Genomic DNA, 18,069 nt, shown 5'->3' on the forward strand with positions numbered 1-18,069 from the left:
AGTGATAAACTGATGTCCCAGGATGTTATACTATGAACCAGTGGTCTCCAAGCATCCTCCTTTTCCAGTCTGTAATGCCTGCTCTATGCTGGGAAGCAGGTGTTGGATAATATAGTAATTAGTATGCAAGACTCCGTCCGTGCAGACTGCGCTGATCACTCAATTAGAGTTAGCTGGGCCCTCACAAGTTTGCAGTAGTTAATTACATTTTTATGAGACACACTGACTCTGTAGCCAGCAACTGCGGCTGTAACTTCTGTTCTATCTTATCTACATACCTGTCTGTCTGTGTGAACGAGGTTCCATCACTCCTGATCCCTGCCTGTAACATACTTTAATTTAAGGTTACTAAGTGAAAACTTCACAAATGCAGCACACGTCTAATGGCTTAATAATTTATGTAGTAACATAGCAGTTGTACGTTAACATTGACGGGTTGTCTACATGCCTTGAATTAGCTATCCCGTAAGAGCAGAACTTTGCTGTTCCCGGTTAGAACATAACCTTCCAGTCTATTGTATTGAAATGTAAATAAGAAACTAATTGCTAATCCCTGTATATTCCTTCCTGGTATACTCAGCATTAAAAGCTTCTGTTGTTGGTATAATATCAGTTTATGAAGTGACATAACTTGTATCACAGAGACAGGCCAATAATGGTGCAGAGTATTGTGAAAGATTTGATAAATTCTATTGTTGCTAATTTTTGCAGAGGTGAAATGTGAGGATGATACAGATTGTAGACACCCAGCATGATATACAGTTGTGTATATTCAGTACCATGTACCAGAAAAGACATTTATACCCTCGCACCCACCCGCCAGCTCTCTTATGGAAAGATTCAATTCAGCGCGAACAGTCCACAGAGCCACATCGATGCAAAGTGCAGGCCGAAATCTCCCCTCCTTTTTCCTCAGGTCCCATAGAGGTGCACAGAGAAATGAGCAAAGATTCCTTAACGTTATAGGCGGCAATGTGCACATCGGCCATTGAGGTGATATCCAGCGGCAACTCGCGCTGGATTGAATCTGCCGCTTGGTGTATTCCCTTGTAGTGAAGTTCTGCATACTTAAAGATTCACAGATTTTCTAGAAGTTTACAAATCTCATCTTAAAGCAAATGATTGCTTTATTTCAATATGAAATTTCCTCCACCTATTGATAGAGATAGGGGATGAAAGAAGATTAGAAAAAGTTTACCTCCTCAGTTTACATAACTACCTATAGTAATATAAGTAACCCCCTAATGCTGCAGACACATTCTCACATCCACCAGCCAGAGAGAGTGATGCTCGATACAGCGGCCTCTTACAATGGAGTATCACTTCAACCTTTCACATATGTGTCCAGAAGGCCAGTCACAATCCCGATTGTCCTATTCACCCAGGAAAACAGATTATTTCATACTATATGGATGATCCCCGGCTGAAACAAAGAATATATCCAGTATTTGGCTGCTGTCTTACATTGGGCATAGATCTTTCTCATTTGTGTTCTGGCGTGTCCATCTCTCAGTATGGACACAATGAACAGGCCCCACCCACATGTGTTACATCATTTTTTTTCAAAGTGTTCTGCAGTGGAATCTAAACCCAAAATACAGAGTCAGAGTGAAATTCGGGGAAGGGACCAGCAATGCCTGTCCGCTCTCCCGAGGTCCCCCCTCATGCTCGGGGAGGTAAGATAGTTCCATCACTGCCCAGATAGCTTGTTTCTAATTTGAGTTATCATGGCATTACAGCCCGCTGTTCTTGTGACTGGTCATGACAATGGCAAATAAAGAAATATGCTTAAGATAAGTATCAGTCATTACTTATCTGCAACATAAACACTATAATATTTGTTGCAGCATCCTGATTGTGTATTACAGTGTGTCAAAATTGTTATTGAATCTTAATTTTCATTCATGTTTATTTAACCCATACTTGCACTAATAACATTATTCATGAAAACATCAAGTCATTTGCAAAAAGAGTTTTGTTTCGAAAACATTTCAATCATCTTATGAGCGTGGCGGGAGCACAGCTGTGCTGATAAATAAGAATCACATTTCTGGATTTGTGCTGACATGCTTTTACTAGTCTGAAAGTGACATCTCTCTAGACAGAGTTAGTGAAAAGTTAGTTTTAGCATGAAATTTGCTGCTGACCCTTAGCGATGAAGTCAGCTTGAACTGTTCTTAACACAATTATTATTGCTACTGGTAATACATTATCTTGATGTATAAAGACTATCATTCATCTTCTGTGTCTAAATATGTGTAATGCTCTTTTAAATGCCAACCAATTATACTAGAAGCTGCAAATTCTGCATGACTGGCCCTCACCCAGCTGTATGCTAGACAACAGAGTTATTTTTACCATTTGGAATGTAGTCTATTATACGGGACAAATATACATAGCCTGGTCCTCCTACATCACGCCAGTTGTGGGCAAGACCATGCCCCTTTTTGGTGCCAATCACACAGTGAACTCATTACGGTACACACAGTATTCATAGGAATATCTCACAAAACGACTCCATTACTGGTTCTGAATTAATCTAGATACATAATTTGGAATTTATTTCTTTCCATCAGTGATTCTTTTTTGCCATCTCGGAAGCCTGTATGCTTATGTTGATTCATTTGAGCAATTTTATACATAAACCAACACTAAATAATTACATAATACATTTCTGTCTGTTTGGCTGCAGCACTTTCCATAATACGTACATTTATATTAGAAGGAAAAGCAGCCTCATTTTTACATAAAATTTTTCTAGATGATGAGAAGATAATTTGCAAATCTTTGTTATACATTTTTATGGTGGAAAGAAAAAGAATTTCCATATTTCAGCGTCTCTGCAACGCTGATGAGCGCAGGTTTCTAAAATGTATTGAACTGTTTTTAAAAGGTATGAAAGATGGCAGAGCTCTGATATCAGGGAGTGGAGGAGCGATGGGAAAGGCCCGTTTGGAATCTTCTCGTATTCCTTCCATACACTATCGGCATTTGCCTACGATTAGTAGGTATATTAACAATAATGGACAAATTAAAATAATGGTTTGTGAATTATCTTATTATTAGTTGATGTATAAGAATAAAAAAAATGGGCGAGCTTCTGTTCCTATGTATATCCATATATACTGTTTATAGTCTACAGAACACTATAGGTCATTGTTAATCTCACTAGCTCTGAGATCACACAACCTCCTGACTTCTACACACTCTCTTTCAGACAATACAAATATACTCTAATACCTGCTGGGATCAATACCTGTGAAGTTGCAATTCCCAGTGCATGAAAAGGAAAGGAAAACAGAACAGTCTCCATTAAAATTACTTAGCTATTTATCAGTTTTATGAGCAGCTATTAAACATCCTAATGGGTATTCCATTTCTAAAGCATTAGCCAAGTCGAGGCCAGACCTCTGTACTTTGTATGGACCCTGCAGTCCATCTACTAGACATGAGTGTGGCTCAACATTCAAACCTTATGGAGGATGCACAGTCCTTGTTTATATAATGAATGGGTGGGTGTAGGAGGGTATTATTGTCATGTTAAACCTTACTTTTCACCAAGGTTACAATAAACATATATAATTGAAAAAGTCTATAGTAAAAAAAAAAAAATGAAGTAAGGAAAGTAACATCCACTTTCTTCCAACCAGTACTGGATCAAAGGTGCTAACGGATCTACATTCATACAGGTTTGGAACGACTGTCTGTTATCTAACTGCCTGAATATTGTAGCACATGGGCATGTATGGGAAATTAAGATCAAATTAAACTATTATATTTTTATAAAGTTGGTTTTACAGCCCAAAAGATTGCTTATTGTAAACAAAAGAATTGTTGCATGTAACCCTTCCAGGAACAGTCGCTACTTCTACTGCACATGCCTGGGATCTGCATATGAAAGGAATGTTAGCGTGGTCCGTCAGATTGCAATTGGTGTGTGTGTGCTCACAGTCAGTCTAAATTAACGTATATGTGTGTGTCTATATTAGGGAATTTAGACTGTAAGCTCCAATGGGGCAGGGACTGATGTGAATGAGTTCTCTGTACAGCGCTGCGGAATTAGTGGCGCTATATAAATAAATGATGATGATGATGATGTGTGGCTACTTTAAAAGCCTGCAGCAAGGAGCTGTAAGTAGAGATCAGCAAATCAGCACCTTTCACTGCAAGCTCTATGCAGTGGGGATAAACCCTGCAATGTCTAGCACCCTCATTGTTTGTATCTGTTTCAGGCTAATGACTCTGGTGCTTCATCACTGTGCTAATGTCTAACACCTCACAAGTTGTTGTTTTTTACTTATATAGTTAAATTAAAGCCATTTATTCCATTTTTATTCCATCTTATACTCCATGCTTTGGTGAAATAAACCTGATAGACTAGTTACACAATATCATTACAATGTAGTTATATATTGTAGCTCTGCTCTATACAAAGTTAAAGATTTGTGATAATGATACATGTGAAATCTAATATTTCTATCATTCATCTTGAAACAGTCTGTACCTGGTACCTAATCACTAAACCTCATTAGAGAGGAATAAACTGAGCTTAGCAAGGAGCACATAAATATTACATTCAGGATTCCAATTTAACATAAGCTTGACTAATGCGTCTCTGTATCTGTTTCAGGAATTAAATAAATTAACATTGCCTGCTATGTATTGTTAATATAATCAGCTTTTTACTGTAAGATCCTGTGAGAAGTACCATGTACCCTATTTCTGTTCATGTTGTATCTGCCATACATTAGGCGACCAAGGCTCCCGTCAGGGCCCAGTGGGCTTCGCAGGGCCCGTATTACCCTAACCATGGCTTATGTTTTTGTTTTGTTTGTGCATATGGAGGGTGAAGCGGGTCCAAACCAGTATAGTGTCTACGGCCTCATGGGGTCTTAATCCATCCCTGTATTTGCTCTTAATAGCTATACAGAAGAGCTGACAATCTAAAGCAGTGCTTTAACATAATTTCTCCCTATCTTCACTATTTGCTGGCTCCATTAAATCATGGAACTAATGTTCAAGTGATTTGTGGCTAGTTGAGAATTGAATCCAAATTAACCCTGTTGCTCATTTTGTGAAATCTGCTACTAATTAATAGCAACTAAATATTATATTTATATCACCAGATTACTAGATACATCATAATAAACACATAATTGTAATCTTTACAAATGATAAGTCACCCATTTTGTGGCCATCAAAAGTCAGCAATTATAGCCATACACATATGGGGTTAATAGATAAATAAACTCCGGTAATCAGTATGTTTATAAATGTTGAGTTCTGGTGTCATTGCTAATTCTGTTGACGTCAATTCTCAGTGACTTACCCCATATATAATGTGCAGTAGCTTATAATATCCCATTAATAATGTTACAATTGTATCAAAATCTTATTAGTATTGTTGTTAATATGACCATAATCATTAACACAATAATACACAGATAATAATGTGGCCCATTTCTACTTGGGTTGATAGTTAATTGGTCTAAGTTTGTTATGTGTATTATGTACTAATTCAGGTAATAGCCAAAAAAAACCTCCCGCAAATTACAATAATGGGACGTATATGAAATTGGAAGCCAGGAAGTAGTAATGGTCCAGTTATACTATAAATCTGTGTAAAGGTATTGGAGTGTCTATATAAATGTGTACGATCACATGTATTATGATGAGGAGCATCACGGCTATGTTTTAACATACATACATAGTGGAAAAGTACAGTTCACATTTGTCAGTTGTGGGTATCGCACTGATTTAATTTAACGGATAACAATCTTTCGGAGCATAATGATAGATTTAGATTTCGGGAACAGAGACACCAGAGGTGTTGGATTTCTGGCTGAGATTTTCCCACTCTTGATGTGTTTGGTTTCTTTGTTTCCACAAAAAAGCCATTAGAGTGTTGTGTTTCCTGTCAGTACAGTGACCTTATAACTAATCGCTGACCCGTGCTGTAATGACAGTAGTTCGAAGCTGGTAATAATGATGGAATGTAAATATGTATAAATGCAGTGTTTGTGAATAGCTTGTGTCTACAAGCTGGTCTCTGCAGCGCTGTTAAGTGCGGACAACTGAAACGCAGCACTAAGTGGCGTTTCTATGCTCCCACCTGCAATGATGTTTGATTACAGCGCTTTTCAGATGACCTTTGATGACAAGCATGGTCTCTTTAGCTGTCATGTTACTGTGATTAAATGCATTTGCACTACAGATGACTTGCTTTGAGCAACTGTTTTAAATCTTTGGACTGTTTCCAAACTTTGGTACCAATAGTCCCTGGGTGGATTTAATATATTATGTGAAGGTTCAACCCCAATAAATGCATTGTTATTTCAAAGTATTGTTATTTCATTATGGGCCTGAAGTAGCAGCAAATTCAACACTAAGGGGCATATTTACTGAACTGCAGGTTTGAGAAAGTGGAGATGTTGCCTATAGCAACCAATCAGATTCTAGTTATCATTTATTTACAAAATGACAGCTAGAATTTTATTGATTGGTTGCTATAGGCAACATCTCCACTTTTACAAACCCGCAGTTTAGTAAATATACCCTCTGGATTTAGGAAGACATAAAACAGAACCATTACAGAAGGGCATCAGACACCCCTGGCTTCAGCAGCGGCCCGTGTCAAAAACACCATATCACGTTCATCCCTTAAGGGACATTAATATACAGGGAATCTTCCTTGCTATTGTCTCTGACAAAGGAATAAGTATAGTATGTGTACATCATGCATGCAATGATATGACTAGTTAGCTACTATGACTAAGACTAGTTAAGCATTGGGGCTACAGACCATTTCTTGCCCCTTCTGCTTACTGAAGCTCCCTGTGGTGATCTGGCCGTGGCTGCTGTCATAGTAATCAGAAAGCCTGTGATTGGTTTACAGTGTAGGCTGGTTCCTATTGGTTATTATAACAGCAGCTAATGACTGATCATTGAATGGAGCTTCAGTAAGTCGGAGGAGGTGAGAAATTGTGTTTTATGTACATTTTGTTAAGGGGCCCACAAATGTCTAGTTACGCCACTTTATAGAGCCCATTACACTTGACAATATGCTGTTTCATGTAAACCAATCACCGGCAGGGAACCAATTACCAGCATAGCAGACAACCCGTCATCATTTAAAGATGTTTTATATATATATATATATATATATATATATATATATGTATATATATATATATATATATATATATATCTCATTAATAGACAACAGACCACTAATAAGATGATGTCACAAATGTTACATATATTAGGTGTTGTGACATTTTCATGCAATCCTCATATGATTCCTTAGTTTAATCTCTGTGTCTCTGCTGTATTCTGTAGATGGTAAATTAGGTGCATTCCTCTGATAACAATTAAAATAATAGCTATCAACCGATTTTTTTTTTAAAGTGCCCTATTATCCAAATATAGATCTGTGTGACATGCGAAAAATATATTCTTTGAAGCAAATAAATCACTGCATGCTTGTTTTTCTTGAAAATTACTGATGGAATGATTAATGAGCAGCCCAGGACTTCTACATGCAGCTGCCTCTACATGTCTAATGGATAAAACAATGAACTTTAAAGCAGAAAATTAAAGCCTGTATCTGGCCACATGGTAAAAAAGCGTAAGAAAAATGTGAATAGATCATGATGTATCTTCACTATCCACTACACCATGAAAGAGGCTGAACGCAGCGAGATAACATCAGCGATATACTTTGCCGATGCTTCAAATGCTAAAAAGCCTGTTAGAAGGAAAAACAAAGCTTTATCATTATTGCTTTCTCCGGCCCGAAACAAAATCTCTTTATCGAAATATCGCCTTACCATCTGATAATGACTTCTCAGTCTTGCATGTTACAAACAAAGATTCATTTTAATTAGTTTTCTCCAAACAGCTTATCCCAGTTATTGCACGGAACACGAGAAGATGACCTGGTGTACGGAGTAAGATTTGGCAATATGCCCCCAAGCTCAGCCAAGGCGAACGGCAAAACTTTCATTATATTAAACTGAATTAAAGAAGGAGCTTCAGCTGTTGTGGAACTACAAGTCTCAGCATTGCACGGTACCTATCTGTGTCAGAGTAGAATCTGCGCTAGACTAAGCACATTGTTATTCCAACATAAACAAATAGTACCACAAATGTGCACATTAAGTGATTTGAATACATTTCCCTTCTGTTTTGTGTTTAATAACAATATTACAGTTGTTAAAAAGGAAATGAAAGCATATGGCATACTGCAAACAGCTCAATAAGTCTTAGAGAGAGTTGGTGGAGTCTCTGAACTGACTTTATTTTAGGGTTTACTATCCAAGGCTCCTGGAGCAGGGGAGGGCTGGCAAATTTTAGCCTGGGGGGCAAGACTCAAGTCAGCAGCCTCTTAAGAACATTTTAAAGGAAAAAAATGCAGGTGGTCCAGAGACCCAGCCCCTGTTTGGCCAGTACCATAGTGGGCAGATGCCCCCCTTCCCTCCAGCCCAGCCTGCCCCTGTCTTGTAACATACAAACAGTTTGCATCCTTTATCTGCACTATATGAAGATGTACGCTGCAACATCATTTTTATTAACACCCTAGATCCTGAGATTCATCAGGCTGAGAAGTTAAGAGTAAATCCTGCTAGAAGGTGCAATTTTGCACCTTGGCAATACCATGTTGCACAGCACAGGGTCAAATTAAAAATGTTCTGACAGACTTCGAGTTGGGGAGGGGGGCACATCTTGGCTTCATTTCAAATTATTATTGTGCTACTGCAAAAGCAGTCAGTTTGTACCCTGCATGCAAATATTACAATATTTCATTTGCAGCCCTTGCATTGAGATAGGCATACTTCAGTTTCTTGTCATCTTGCTTTGAGATTGGTAGCAGCATTTAAGCACAGTTTTCACAGAAGCACAATCAAACCTTTTTATTGCCCACCGATCCTAAAAGCTTGGCTAAAATCTTTTGACTAGAAAATCCTTATGTGGGTCACTCCAAGTTCAATGTATAATCCTTATGGAAAACATATTGTTTTAAAGCAACACTTTCCATAGCCTATGTTTGAGAATCCATGTGCGATGGGCATTTACTGGCCTAATAAGGAACATATAGGGTTAATGTATCTCCCCTAGAAATCAATGTAACATAACCATGTTTCATATGTATATGTGTGAAAATTCATTGCATGTTTAGCGTAACTAATGCTATGTCTCTGCTATGTTCCAGCAGAGTGTTATAATATTTCTGCGTAATCCATTATTAGAACTGTTCTTGGACATAAGGGAAATATTGTAAGGTATATTAGTATACCAGTGGGTTGTCAATTAGGAAAGTTTTAAAAGTAGTTAAATGATTTTAGAAAATGTCAGTTCTTGGGGTCAGTCTTCTACCGATGATTTGTCCATACCTTGTACCTCTCCCAAGGTGGTAAATTACACCAAAAAAATACTTGGGCTTAATTCTTCTGTTTCTATGTCTTATTTTTATTTGATAGCATTCTCTCTTTGTCTTCTTAAAGAATTCATATGTCAGGTGTGGTATTTTATAACACTACCTTTATGAAGGGTTTTGGTTTGTTTGGAGTAACTCTAAGGTTATGATTGTATTTTTTAATAAGTCAGGGCGTAACTGAAGACATCCTAAAACAAAATTTTAGTGGTGGCAGGACTGTGTGTTTAATGGTGAGCGTGATATAGTGTTTTAGTTCACGAGTTCAATTCCAAATCAGGGCCTTTTCTGTTGTTGAGTTTGTATGCTCTTCCTGTGATTGCATAGGTTTGCTCTAGGTGCTCCTGTTTCCTCCCACACTCCAAAATATACTTGTTGCTTAATTGGGGATAAAATGAACCTCAGTATGTATGTGTGTGTTAGGGAATTTAGACTGTAAGCTCCAATGACAAATATTCTCTGTACAGTGCTGCAGAATTGGTGAAGCTATATAAATAAATGGTGTTGATGAACTGTAATTTTTCTAGTAATGTTTACAAAATAAAAGCAAATGTCTAATAGGCTTCGATGTGCTCCAACACCTTTTACTATGCACCGATTTTCATAAAGGCCCCCAATTGTTTCTGTAATAAATGAAGCACATTATGTATGAGCAATTTTTAAATTAGGAATCACCAAATTTTATTTTGTTGTGAGAGGTCCATCTCATTAATGAGTTGTCCACTTTAGTTTACTTCTACTGTAAAGAACTTAATAGATCGGACTGTACATGCCCTCCTGCGACTTTATCTTTATCTTTCAAAGCTTTACCCGTCTGTTTTTGAGTGCGGAACATTTATTAGACAAGAAAAGGTATTTTTTTTGGTTACCCTTGAACAGTTGGAGGGGGAAAAGTGAAGGCAAACAGACCTGATAAAAGAGGGAACCTAGACTATAAAATACCACCACTTTTTGTTTTAAGGTTGATGTAAAAGCTATGGTATATTTATAGTATATAGAGTTAATTTACCACCATTTGTAAATAATTTAGCTGACTTTCTGCTTTATCCAAAATTCCCTCATGAAGCCCTTGTTGCAAACCATAAAGAAAAAGCCATATATCGTCAAAGTTGCATAAGGGCATGTAGAATAAATTAAAGTTGTCATAAGGTGAATAGTCCCAACACATTGTAATAAACCCTCATTCATAATTCTGAACTTCTCCATGTCCAGCACCCTGACAAGTGACAATAGTGTCCATCCAGTGGGAGTATAGTAACGTCTGTCCCTTTCTAAACCTTCTGCTTCATCCTATAATAACCCATCCTCTACAGCAGATTTAGCTAATGTGGTGAGTCCAAACTTGAAACTCCCTTACAAATATTCCTTTACAGGGAGGCGACTCATGCTGGGCCACATTTCACCATGATAAATGTCACCAAAATGAAGAGAAAAACGAAGGGTAATTTCTAATGGGATTTATTATTTTTCTTGTAGAAGTTAAACAGGATTGATGCTTTAAAAGGATGTTCCCTGCTGGGAAAGCAGCCATGTTGTACTTGGATACATCGCCAGCGACACATCATTTTCATTACAAATCACCCTGGTTTAGGAACTGAGAAGTGAATTATTAACAATTAACAGACTCCTTTCAGCAGCGCATTGCACGTCAGAGAGCAAGGAGTTAATACTAAGTTGTAGGATGGCACATAGGAGGTGTTAAACAATGCTTCATTTAGGAGGTCTCCGTGTGCTCATCAATATTAATCCGTTTACTTAAACAGAATCTTGAGTTTTTGAAACAAGGAAGCCTGAGCATTGTGTTAATATTTAATACACTTGTTAGGTGACGGTGATGTAAAACTCTTGTTATTCTGCATGTAATGTTAGTTGGGAAGCAAGTGTTTTGAAATCAGAATGCTTAACCCTTTCTTACACCACCTGTTTATTAAGCCAGGATGATAATGTAGATTTTCAGTCACTGCATAGAGCAGCTTGCTGGCTGGCCCGGATTTGGGCTTCCATTTCCAGATTTAATTAAAAAAAGTAATAAAGTCATTTTTTCTTTAAAAAAAATAGAAAAAAATGAAACTTTATTTTAAAAATAACAGATGACAAAACTTTATTTAAATAATAAATATTTTTTTCCTTTGAGGGGCCTCTGCTATTGCTGAGATGGAAGAAGCAATAGGAGCGAAAACTTTATTTGAAATTGATGTTTACAGGCTTAGAGCAGAATGGGAAGAAGTTGATTAAATATAGAGAAATAAAGAAGCTTAAGTAATAGCAAATATGGAGAATATATAATGAAGGGCTCACTATATTTCATATTATAGCATTTATTTTTTCTTCCATTGATTTCAATTATCCATAAACATATTGTGCAGGTACGACATCTCTGCTCTATAGAGATCATATTACTAAAACCACTTTGCAAGTGCTAAACTACCTCCATATTGACTTCATTCACAAAATATTCACAATATATCCTATAGAGAGACTCTGTCCCTTCACCTGACCAATGGAGTACTCTGTCCAGACTATCACATCCTCCTCAAATATGAGACGTCACCTGTCAGAGAGATAATTCTGCACCGTCGGTAGTTATATAGATACATGTGTACTATACCTGTGAATAACATTCTTCAAAAAGAATTCCTACAGGTGCTCATCCCTAACTCTGTCACCTTTACAAATCTAAAACATCTATTGGATTTCAAAAACTGTGCTTCAATGCTGCCACCAAGGACAGGAATTTTGATATTGGCACTAGACAGTAAGGTGACCTAAAAAGTCATAGACGAAGTGCAGGAAGCACTAAGTTCTTCAGTGGTGCCTTTATAGAAGAATGTTTTATCAACTACAAGAAAGGACAGAATGTATGTTTATATGTACCTAAGGTTCAGACCTGGGTGTAAAGCAGCTTCTCTTCTGAGTCTATGTGACGCTAGGGAACCAGTGTATGATGCTGGTAAGAATGTGCCCAATGTTATGGTTCAGGACATGGGGAAGCTGTGCCAAGCAGACCCACTTATAGCAGCACCCATCTCCGAGAGGGAGGGCTTCGTAAATAGGAAGAAACCCTCCTGATTTAGCCGGATTTCAGACTTTTCCCTATTTGATAAATAAACCCCTAATTCTATTCCAGGATATATCTTATGATACTTCTAGGAGAGCGCCCCTGTCTATATACTGCAAAGTACTAGAGTCTCCATTTTCTGGAAGTACACAGCAAATTGCAATGTTCGGTGTTTTGTGAGTTTAGTACTTAAAGGGAACACATTAGTATTTGTATTATTCATTTAACCAGGAGAAAATACATATTGTATTATACAGGGCATTGATATAATATTTTTATGAAGTGTTTCATCATCAAGAAATGATGTGCGTGCATGTTTTGTTTTGTTACTCTGTGCCCTAATTGCACCTCTAATGGAATAAAAATGTATCCATCCAAGGATATGATGGGGGAAAGGTGAACATTCCCTCCCTCCCTCACATAATCATCTCAATCAGTTCTTCTGATGGCCAATTTTCAGCAGTAGTGTGGGTGTCACAAATATTACTACAACTCTTCAGTGTTTAATAAGGGTCCCGGTTATCCAGTGTGGCGGCTCGCTTGGGCCCTGCCAATGCTAATTACGCTAATTGCTCAGCGCGTTATTATTTTTTGCTGGGCTCAAGTGCAGCTGTTTTGAAGATTGGCAGCGGATGTTACATTGCTGCTAATTTTCTCTCCATTTTGCAAGCTTCCAGTAGGAATTCTTGTAAGTGCTTTTCTGGTTGCAAGGGAAATAAGAGGGAATGAACTAATCATAATAAAAATGCGCGAGTAGGCAGTTAGAAAACATTGTGAGTTGGGCGGCTTTTATTAACCCTTTCACATGTTCATGAGACCTCCTGATAACTTCACTCTGTGTACTGGAGTATTATACACACTGATATTACTGACTACTGTAGAGAACAACTGCCCCTGCTGTTGTAATTGTTTCACCCTAACAATGTCACTCTATGGGGGAGATTCAGTTGCCGGACATCGAGCCGCGCTCATCGCCGGCGATTACGGTAGAAATCCCCCTTATTTACCTTCAGCTGAGATTTCTGTCATAGCTCCACCACAAGGTGTCTTGCGGATGTTTCGTAGACACCTCACAGCTAACTGAATCTCCTCTGTAACAATGTCACTATTTTACAAAGCAAAGCTGAACGTCTCCTGGAGATAATTCTCAACATCTCTTCTTAGTCCACTGCTCATACTTTACATACACATTATATGGGATATAAACAAAGAGTGGATCAACCCATATTGTGCAGCAAACAACACTGCATGTAATCTTGAGGTAAGTGTTTGGGCATTGTACAGAGTACGGACAGGGCCGGATTAACCCGAGGTCTAACTGGGTTCCTCGGGCATCCAGGGGGCCATTGAAAGTGCTCCGCAGCCTTATTAATCGATCAATGCTGCTGAGCCTGTCACTGTAGTCCTTCCCTGGCGCTCAGTAATCTCCTTACGGAGGAGATCTCGTGACAGTAAGACTATGAGATCTCCTCAGTATGGAGCTTACAGCGCACCGCAGAAGGACTACAGTGACAGGAGAAAGAGGTAAGCGCTTGGGGGGGGGGGGGTAGCGGGCAGTTCACAGGGGCTGGCCTCACGGGGGAATGGAGGCTCCCTTAGCCAAGGGGCCTCCATTCCCTTAATCCGGCCCTGAGTACGGAGTACTTTTATTACTAATTTACCACCACTTTTTGCTCACACCACTCTTGGAGAATTTACTCCTATAAAAGCCATGTTTTATTTGTAATTTGCATTTAATAATGTACTCTGATTAAAAGCCTAATTGCAATGTACAAACATTAGCACAAAGTACAATTCTTGAGACAACGGATTGCAAAACGGTGCCCTCAATGTTTGTCTTGTTCTTTATCATATTTTGCCTTAGGCATATAGCAAATTAGCTTTTGGTGTTGGCTGCCCTGTGGGTTGATGTCAGCTCTGTCATGTAATCATTTAGAGACAATCAGAAGCTATTGCTGTAAAGTAGCTGCCAGATAGGTGATATCACTGAAAGCAGGAATACAGCCAGCGTGTCCACCAGTACATGGGGCTCTTAGTTATCACAGTGAGAATAACTGCTAGTGACGGCAGGTAATCCCGCCAGCCATAACATTGCTGTATGTAACAAGAACTGGTACAGGATGGCGATAGCAGGAGATATTCAATGAACAATTCTTTTATTTGAACAAAGCTTTTTCTTCCATCCAGGAAATCTTTTAAACCATGTTTTAAATATATTTTTAACATTGTTTTATATATTTTCTTAATACAAGTGGGACTGACATCCCAAGTCCATTCCTTAAGTGTCACTGTGCCTGCGTAAATCAGCGAGCCACGTCACAGATCCCTGGAGACTGGCCTGGCAAAGCACATATCACTCAGCTGACCCCGTGATATATTATATAAATTGAATGCAATGATTTGAATGAGCCCTTAAGAAACTATTCATCCTATTTTGTATTTGGTTTTGAGGCTTTGCTGGCTGAAATGCTAGGTGATAGGTGTGGACTTACTGGCAAGTCACTCTACATCCTAAATCTCCAGTACTTTAGAGCGACAATGTCTAAATGTACAATATGGACGCCATGTACACCTTGGTAAATTGTTATTTTATCATTGTGGGACATGATAGAAACTCAAATAAATCAATGGTTATAACAAGGTACAGGAGGGAAACATTCTACAAAGGAAGAGAAGTATTAGAACACGAGGACATGTACTGACACTGGGGGGAAGAGAAGGATTAGAACACGAGGACATGTACTGACACTGGGGGGAAGAGAAGGATTAGAACACGAGGACATGTACTGACACTGGGGGGAAGTAGGTTCAGAGGAAATGTGAGGAAAAACTACTTCACAGAAAGGGTAGTGGGTAAGTGGAATAGCCTCCATCAGAGGTGGTAGAGCAATGTAAACATGCTTGGGATAGATATAAGGATATCCTTACAACGATTACAGGACCAAACAGGGTTTGAGGTTACCATAGGTTAATACAAAAAAATGGGCATACTAGATGGGCCAAGCGATTCTTATCTGCCATCAAATTCTGTGTTTCTATGTTTTTATTGCCAAAACTGCAAGAGGAAAGTCAGGTTCCAAAACAATCCTACAATTGTTACTGATGTGAAAGGCAACTTTTTTTTTTTTTCTTTCCAATGTAGTACATTTCATAGAACTATTTTTGTTTTATGTAACCAGACCTTTTTTGTGCTTGAAGTTCCCAAGCAAATGAGAGAGGTTTAATACCTGGGATTCCTGCTGCTATTTATTCAGTGGCCTTCTGAGTCTCTGCACGAATATTTCCTTTGTTTGCCTGGCCAAGCTTTAAGTGACAGTAATGCTAATGAGGTTTAGCATTGCAATCTGCCAGCCGTAACTCCTGCGTACTAACACTTCATCACATCTGCTTCTGCAGCATGTTTTGCTCTTCTCTTTTTAAGTAAGGGCTTAACCCCACTCACTATTGGCAAGGTGTGCGCTGGCAGCCAAACATGTAAGAACCAGACACAATGGAAGCCCAATTCTGTGTTAAACCAGCCTGGCAACAATCTCACAACACAGAGGATGGTGGGAACCCACAATGTGAAAGCTATCAGATGCTGCAACAGATAATTCTCTTATACAGAGACAATGTGGAAATTTGCTTAAACACTGTGGGGAAGAAAGTCCACAATTTTAGTGTAAATAGTAGGAAATTTGCTGCAAATGTCTGTAAGTGTTAGTGCATTGAACTGAAATCCTGGCCGTGTACATCTCTGGAAATATAGAACATTTACATTCATGGTCTTCTGACAAACTGATATACAGGTAAATAAACCCAACACTACCTGACAACAAGTGTTAGGTAAACATTAATTTCATAGAGAGATAGTGAGGGACTGGTAACACAGTAATAATACATTTACCTCTGTTACAAAGTTATATGTATGAAATGTGTTAAATCTATCACAGGAAAACAACCGACTGAAACATAATGTCAGCGTCTCATTCAATTTCCATGACACTAGAATAGATATTGACAATTACATAAAATAAAGCACAATGCGCAAGAGAAGTGGTACTGTGCAATCCATTACAGACTCCAATAACAAATATTAGTTATTACATCCAGTATACAGAGCAAGAAAACAGTTTTGAGCCGTTTTCCATACACTGGGGTAATAATTAAAGTGTTAAGGATTACACCCCATCACACAGTGATTATTATTTCCGTGCAGATTGCTATACACAATAATAACAGATACACATGACTTTACGGTAGAACTAATAACATGCTGAAATATATTCTTCCACACTGCTTTTATGCAGTGCTGAGCTTGTTGCCAGATGCGTAATATTTGATTTGAATTAATATGTAAGCACTGGAATTCAGAGGATTATGGAGCAATAAAATGGTAAAAGGACTGATAAAAACTTGATGAACAGAAAATCTTATAATACAAGTTTTATTAACTGTATAGACATTTAAATAATTGCAGCTAAGCAAATGGATATCATTTTGATATCATCAGTGGCAATACATTATCCTATGGTGTTATGGGCCAGAAATAAAATGTGTAATACTATTTAATCATGAGTAGGTAACTTAGATATTATTATTATAAAGTCTATATTTATAAATAAACAGGTACTGTCAGTGTGGGAAGTAAGGGTTACTGGTGTAGTGAACTTAATGTTCTAGGATTTCGGATTAGTGAGAAACAACACGTTATGGTGTGACACTGAGAGCTGAGTTGTGATTGGAGAGAATAAGATATAAGCTACGATGTAATGTAGAACAGCAATTACCCTGGTGGGAACACTGTGGCGATTGATCGGCCGTTTGTGTAATTAATGTGCAAAAACCATAATACTGCGCTGATTGTGTACAGTTATTACTGTGCATGATATGAAGTAAATATAATGTTTGGCTTGTTGCTTGTAGAGCTTCACATAGAGGAATGATTAATCTATATGTGTACACTGTATATGTCTATATCAAAAAGTAAACTGGGCGTGTTTCCATGGTAAGAAGTTCACTGGTGATGACAGAGCAGCACAGTGTCCTAGTGGTTAGCACTACTGCCTCGCAACACTTCAGTCATGAGTTCGATTTCCGACCATGGTCTTATCTGTGTGGAGTTTGTTTGTTCTCCCTGTGTTTGTGTGGGTTTCCTCTGGGTGCTCCGGTTTCCTCCCACACTCCAAAAACATACTGGTAGGTTAATTGGCTGCCATCAAAATTGACCCTAGTCTCTCCCTCTCTGTCTGTGTGTTTATGTCTGTGTGTGTGTGTGTGTGTGTGTGTGTATATGTGTTAGGGAATTTAGACTGTAAGCTCCAATGAGGCAGGGACTGATGTGAGTGAGTTCTCTGTACAGTGCTGCGGAATTAGCGCTATATAAATAAATGATGATGGATGATGTACAGTGTTCAGTACTGTAACATTTGCTGATACTTTTTTATTTGAACTAACAAGCTAATGTCTTGAAAAAGTAACTTAGTCGAAATAAAAGTATCCTCAAGTAATACTCAATATTGTGCACTGTTAAATGGCAAATATACCCTGGTTATAAACCTTCTTTCTTCTTCCTTTTTGTAAGTGTGCAGTGAACTAT

The 18,069-nt window shown here is 38.2% G+C and overlaps 1 protein-coding gene and 1 long non-coding RNA gene across 5 annotated transcripts in view; one reads left to right on the forward strand and one right to left on the reverse strand.

Annotated features, from left to right (window-relative positions):
* KIRREL3 (kirre like nephrin family adhesion molecule 3) overlaps window positions 1-18,069 on the reverse strand; it is a 541,498-nt gene that overhangs the window by 435,756 nt on the left and 87,673 nt on the right. The gene's annotated exons all lie outside the window — the stretch shown is intronic.
* LOC142107219 (uncharacterized) overlaps window positions 1-18,069 on the forward strand; it is a 339,875-nt gene that overhangs the window by 165,511 nt on the left and 156,295 nt on the right. The window contains exon 8 of one of the 3 annotated variants that reach the window (XR_012679904.1): window positions 2,894-2,998. The exons of 1 other annotated variant lie outside the window; for it this stretch is intronic. This is a non-coding gene — a long non-coding RNA (uncharacterized LOC142107219). Of the gene's footprint in view, window positions 1-2,893; window positions 2,999-18,069 lie in introns of those variants that run through there. One more of the 3 variants, XR_012679907.1, reaches the window with a different exon arrangement.

Source organism: Mixophyes fleayi, chromosome 11 (assembly GCF_038048845.1).
Source record: "Mixophyes fleayi isolate aMixFle1 chromosome 11, aMixFle1.hap1, whole genome shotgun sequence".
NCBI lineage: Eukaryota > Metazoa > Chordata > Amphibia > Anura > Limnodynastidae > Mixophyes > Mixophyes fleayi.